This window comes from Cardiocondyla obscurior, linkage group LG01 (genome assembly GCF_019399895.1).
Source record: "Cardiocondyla obscurior isolate alpha-2009 linkage group LG01, Cobs3.1, whole genome shotgun sequence".
In the NCBI taxonomy this organism is placed as follows: Eukaryota; Metazoa; Arthropoda; class Insecta; order Hymenoptera; family Formicidae; genus Cardiocondyla; species Cardiocondyla obscurior.
Window position 1 is genome coordinate 6,280,136 of NC_091864.1, and position 6,428 is coordinate 6,286,563.

Genomic DNA, 6,428 nt, shown 5'->3' on the forward strand with positions numbered 1-6,428 from the left:
TAACTTATGATTTTTTAATTTTTTAAAACATAGTATCTTAAGTAGAAACGTGATTAGAAATACTGTGAAAATCTGCTGTTATAATTAACAGGATAATAATGTAGTCTTCAACAAATTATGATGCAATTTATGCCATTCAGAAAAAGAAAATTAACAAAAAAGTTAATGAAATAGATTATAAAATATTGTTTAACTTATTTTTAATATAAAAGATATATTCTGTAATGTAATTTTGTCAGTTTGGACATATATTATTTTGCATTGCAATCACAATTGTTATACATATTTCTAACATAGTTCGTGTAAAGTATAAATAAATATCAAAATAAAATATAAAACGCAGATTTTTACATTAAATCGGAAAATGAAGAAAAGTCGCTAACAATAGCACAATGACTGAAATTGAAATTTATTTAAAATCCATTTCATGCAGTTGATAATATTCTTCAACTTGAAAAACATAAGAATAGCTTGCACTATGCAAAATGCGACGAAAGTCGTGTACAAATTAACGTTACAGTACAAACCTTCATAAATTTTACTAAAAATTCGACGAAAAAGCAAGAGATCAAGACAAGCCAAAAATTGTTGAAAAAATTCAAGTACGTGTACTTACACGAAGTGCTGTGGCCTGTAACTGCTGCACGCCGTCGATCATGTTTGCCAATCGCTTAATTCTAATCCTCTAATTGCAAGCGGTTTTAGGGATATCCTAGAGACGACTTCATTTTTACGTAGTTGGCAGCGCAGTGTTCAGAGAGAGGTAGTACGTCAGAGCGATCAGAGCCTCTGATTCAGAGGTCGGAACTTTCACCTAACCAAAAAACATCTAGTTAGCCGGTGTCTGACTCGATGAATGAGTTAGATGACTCGAAAATGTAGTTACAGAGGTAAATTGTATCAGAGAGAATCAGAAAGCGAGGCGGATAGTATTCTCTGGTTCGTATTTATGTGTAAAGCCGTCGGTGAACTTACACGGCGTCGGTATAGCAGCGTCGGTACGACAGTAAGAAAAATTAGAATGCCGTACAAGTTCGCCGACGGCTTCAGGATTTCCTCAAAACTAAAATCGGTGTCAAAGATCGTTCGCAGCCGCATTTGTCTATAAATTGCGAATCGTTTAACGGACGCGGATATCATTGAGATAACGACGGGGAGTATCGTCAGTGCCGCACATTTCGCGCAATCTTCGGAGGAGGAATCTCACCGCGGTCATACTGTCCCATTTCCTGTCGGATCGTATTGGCACCGTAGCTCCGATGACGAATGACGGGCGTTTAAGGCGGACATTAGTTACTCTTAAGAAGCAATGGTACGGAGGAGATACCGGTCCGAACCATAGCTTCCGCGGTGGCCATCAGTAAAAAATTCAATCGACAGAGACTACCTGGCGGCCGATATTAACGACCGGCAATCGAGAGGGTCGCTGTGGCGAGTGCGTGATTATTCAAAAAAAAAAAAAAAAAAAAAAAAAAGCAAGAGGTAAAGACAGGGTCGGATACATGTAAAACATAATGGATTTTACGTTTGTTAAATAATCCTGTTAAATAAGAATGCGTCGCAACTGTTTAAAATTACACGGTGCAGTTTGCTACGTCGTGTTTTTAGTTCTAAAAAAAAAAATTTGATTGATTATGTTTTTACAGGAAGTTTTCTAAGGTTATTAGTTTCGAGCGCACGCGAGAACTCGTCATTCGCTCCTGAAGATGAGGAAAAAAAGAGGAGAGAAACCTTGCTCGCGCGCGCGACAGCGGGACAGAGCAAAAAGGGGATGCGGATGATGATGAGCTCCGGGCTGATACGAGGCCAGGTTGATGCGAACGATGTATCACCATCCGGGAAATTAATGTTGAAATATAGGCCTGGATGAACGATACGCGGAGCTCGACTGGGGCCAATGAGGACCAACAAGGAAGAGCGCAGTGGCGAAGAAGAGGATTGTACGGCGGCAAAGAGTGGAGGGGAAAACGAGATTGTTACGAGATCGATTAATGAATCGTCGGACGAAATAGACGAGAATACCGACGTAACAAATTGGACAGAGAGTTGAAGAAATGAGTGATGAAAGAGAGCAGGCTGGACGAGCGATTGGAAAGCAAATGTGAATGTGTGAGTTTTTGTCACAATTAATTGCGAATAACGCTTTATTTATCTTCCATATATCATTGTTTAGTTAGACCGCCACCGGATTGGCAATGCGTCAAAATGCATCGGCGCTTTGTTTGCGCAATTTAAATTATCGCATTCCAGGTTCTCCACCGAAGAACATCCTTACTTCAAACCGTGTCTTTTTGACAAAACCGATTCTTTGAGGATGAATTCTCTCCGCGGGACAAAATCCTGATTAACATGAGACAGAACGGTTGTGCGACGACGAAGAGTCGGTGGGTGAGGGAGAAGGTGGGTTCAAGGATGCAGGATGCGCGGAGTAGCTGAGAGAGAAAGAGAAAGGAGATATGTAAGATGATAGTGAGATATGTCTAAATACATAACCGTGACATGTGATGGACGTGTTGCGGCCGCTGTCTACGGGGGTCTCGACGTGCGGGGGCCTGGCCGAGGCCCGCGGCACCCCGCTACGCGCTATGCATCAACACCCGGGATCCATCCTATTATACCTCATCAAAACAACAAACACGCCTTCCACGTTAAACCAACATCCTTTTGTTCCCATCGAATCCCGCGTATCCATCAGGATCGCCGCGCGAAGGGTACACGTCAGTGACGCGATCTCTTCGACGGGGGGTCCTCGCGGCGCTGTGAGGGCCGCACGAAGGAGAGGAAAGAGCGCGAGGAATTCGAGGAGAGACCTCGTGAAATGTTATTAATGCCGCGGGGTCAGAGGGATAAGCACGCTCGGGAAACGTCCTCCTGTAGATTTGTACCTGTCCTCGTCTCGTCTCGCGCAAGAAACGAACGACGAAAGACGTTGATCCGTGGTATAGAAGTGCATGCTGCGATATAAATAATCCGGGTGCTCACCGGCAAGCACCCGGCGAGTAAGGAGGGCCCCCGGACCGAACGACGGGTTTGGGAAAATTGGTCATCGACTCCGGAATTCTCCTGAGTTATTTCGTCGGAGCGAAACCGCTCGCGGCCATTTCAATTTGTAGAGACAAAGAGATTTATGCCACTCAAACGGTGTGTGATAGTCGCGAGGATACGGTATCGATTAATAAAAGATAGTAGGAACCGGTAAACCCGTCGGCGCACGAAATAATATTAATATTATTTAAAATTTAGGATTAATAGTACAGATATTTATATTAATGTTACGTGACACTTTAGTTAAAAAATTAATTGATTTTTGTAAAACATATTTGATTGTTTTAAGGACATAGTCTACTTAGTATTGTAGGCCGTGTTTAGATGGCAGCATATAATACTTACATGATAAAGTCTAACTTGAACCAAATAGAGCCCGAAGTGGGCCTAAGAATTTAATTTTTCAGAAAATTAAAAATTGTTATCGCATAAATTTGAGATTGTATTCACACGGAGTTGATTTCATATATGCAAACGCTAGAAATAGATTTATGTGTCTCGCCTAGCAATACCTTGAAATAAAATAACGCATAAATATTTATAGGTGCCCGGATCGGAGAGTCAATTCTTGATGTATAATCACGGGGATGGATAATCGCGACTTTACTCCCCTGTAATTTCTCACGCTCTCTCGCGTCTCCGGCGAATAAAAGAGAGAAGTGAAATGACTTCTGAAAGTGTCCGAGCTGAGTCGATCGATCAACGATGAGGCTGTCGGTTGTGCCGAGAGCGGCTGACAGTTTATTGCCAATCATATACAATCGTAATCGAGGATGGCATCAAATGCGCGTGACCCCAATAATCCATAATGGCCTACTCGTTATGATCGACATGTCAATCTGGACACGTATCTTTCGACCACGTATTCTCCTTCCGTCATTTATTAGGCGATTAGGCACTTCGCGTCGCAGTTCTCACGCGACAGTATTTCCACCTGGTCATTAAGCTCTGGCGCAATTATTTTATCGATGGCATTCATTCCCGATGTGTTCATATTTTGTAAGTAACATGATCTTATTTATACTTTGAAAAGATACAAATTTTTATGGATTATCAATAATTACAGAAAAAACTCGCAATTACCTCAACGTGTATGAAATTAAGTGCAATCGCGACAGCTTTAAAAAAAATAAATAAATAAAAAACATGGAGAAGAAAATGTGAAAAAGAAGAATAACGCGAGACTACGACCGGTTATTTTTCCTGCCAATGTATCGTGAGTACTGATTAAATAACGCTGTATAGTTTACATTGATTAAAATATTTAACGCGCGCACGTGTGATACTTTGCGACGAGATATTTATCACGACGATCGCGCGCGTGCCTTCATACACTTGCCATCGTTAGAAAACTCATTCTAGTAAAGCGTTATGAAATGGAAATTATCTACGTTTTTTCATTAATTTTTTTAGATTGCTGCTACGCGATTTCATCCTCTGGATTGCAATAATGGCTTCGGTGTTGATTACATATTACTTCTGGAATTGCTCATCTTAAAGGGAGCGGAAATCAAATACGGAATTCAAACGCACTGGATTACCGGGTCGATGCAGAACATTAATTTACGACCAGTGACGTATTATTATTAATCACACATAATACATTATAATCAATGATAATGAATTCATACATAATTAGTAAAATAATATTGTGCGACAGTAACGTGGCAATTTGCAGCATAATATTTAATAATCTTTTACTCGCACATTTGTTTCGATCTTCGTTAAAAAAAATATGTATATATATGTGTGCAAACTAACGATCCCTAAATGCTTTACATATAATTATAATCGATGTATTGAACACTTTGATCAATTTAAAACGCCTCTCATGGGAGGTCGGTTTGGCTCGCGTTCGTTTCCCGTCAATCCGCCTTTGTTACTTCGGTCAGTCAGTGACGGCTGTTTGACAGTTTATTATTTGCACTTCTGCGCTCGCCCAGCGACATCTTGCTGATCGCGATTGTGCAAACAAAGGGTGCGACCGAGTCGACTGCATAATAACGGAGTGCATAGTAATTTGACGGATTAGACAACGGATTAGGCAGCAAATTGCGAATTTTTTGACGCAACAAAAATTATTTAACCGACGACATTTTTGCAACTTCGGTCTACCGATTTTTGGCAATATTAAGCGGCAGCCCAACCGCGCGGGATGAAAAAAAATTTGATACCGAAGCAAGGGTGCTTCCTTCCGCGTATGGAAATTCGCGGTATCAAATTCGGCGGTCTGATTTCCATACGCGGTGTCCGGGAGAGGAAGGAGGATGTTTACATAGGCAAAGCCAGCAGTTGCTAACGTATTTGCACGAGGATTTTCCCGACGAGTCGGGTCGCGGGGCGAATTGGATACTCCGTCGACTCCGCTCGCGTCGCCGACGAAGGGCGACGGCGGGTTCTGGATAAGGGTCGTAGGAGGGATCTTCTCCGTCCTCCGCGGCGAGTAGGAGAGAGGGACGAGAATAAAAAGGGGGCGAGAAATGGCGCGGATGCTTCATTACGCATGCACCCCCGGCGGAAGGGTCCGAGAGTGAGTGACTGACTGACGTACCTCCTCGTCACGCATACACTTACGCGAGTCCACGTGCGCGGACACGCCTATTTTGTCGAGTGTTAGGGGCTTGCATGCAGAAAACCGGTGGTGCGGTTGTGCACACCACCGTGTGGCACCACCGCGTCGTCGGTTTTCATTCTCGCAGAGCGCCGAAGGGTGAGCGCGAATTCCAGCGCAAAGGTACGGAAAAGTCTCGAGTGCGAACCTGGTCGTAATTGAATGCCGTAAAAATAATTGAGAAAAAAGATTTGATTTCGACGAGCGTAGAAATACGGCTGAAGAGAATAATACGGAGACGTTCGCCTTCGGCGTAAACCTCCTCCCTGTTTTCTTTGCTACCACCCTCTGATCCTTCAACCCTCGACAGTCTTCCTCGCCGTTTCCATCTCCCTCGCGGCGTCCTAATTGCACTACCCCTGGCAGCTAGTCACTTCACCATAATCTCTTGGGTAATGGGGTCCCAGTGTGCGCGAGCGCTCTCACCCCCTCGACAATCTCCCGTAAACGCGCGCGCGTAAACGCTTGGGGGGTCGCGATCGAAAACTTACTCTTTGTCGGTTCCGGCAGATTTTCGCAGAAATTGCTTTAGCGCGCGCGAACCTTTTCACCCCGAGGGTGGAAGTTGCGGACAAGTACCGTGGATCTTTCTTAACGCCAATTACGCACGCTGAGAGACACCTCCAGACGCCGCGGAGATAAAAGATGAAGAACGACTTTTTAGTCTCGCGATAAATCGTATCTGCCCTGTTTTAATCGAACATTTATTTTTACGTCATCGGATTTGTATTTTATTCTGATTTTTTTTTCTTTTCTTTTAATCAAAATCTTT

General features: G+C 43.1%; 1 long non-coding RNA gene across 1 annotated transcript; it reads left to right on the plus strand.

Moving 5' to 3' along the window:
* Window positions 1-1,485: 1,485 nt before the first annotated feature.
* LOC139105325 (uncharacterized) lies at window positions 1,486-4,957 on the plus strand. Its single transcript, XR_011546163.1, has 4 exons — window positions 1,486-2,109; window positions 2,251-4,044; window positions 4,112-4,261; window positions 4,459-4,957. It is a non-coding gene; the product is annotated as an uncharacterized lncRNA (long non-coding RNA).
* Window positions 4,958-6,428: the final 1,471 nt, after the last annotated feature.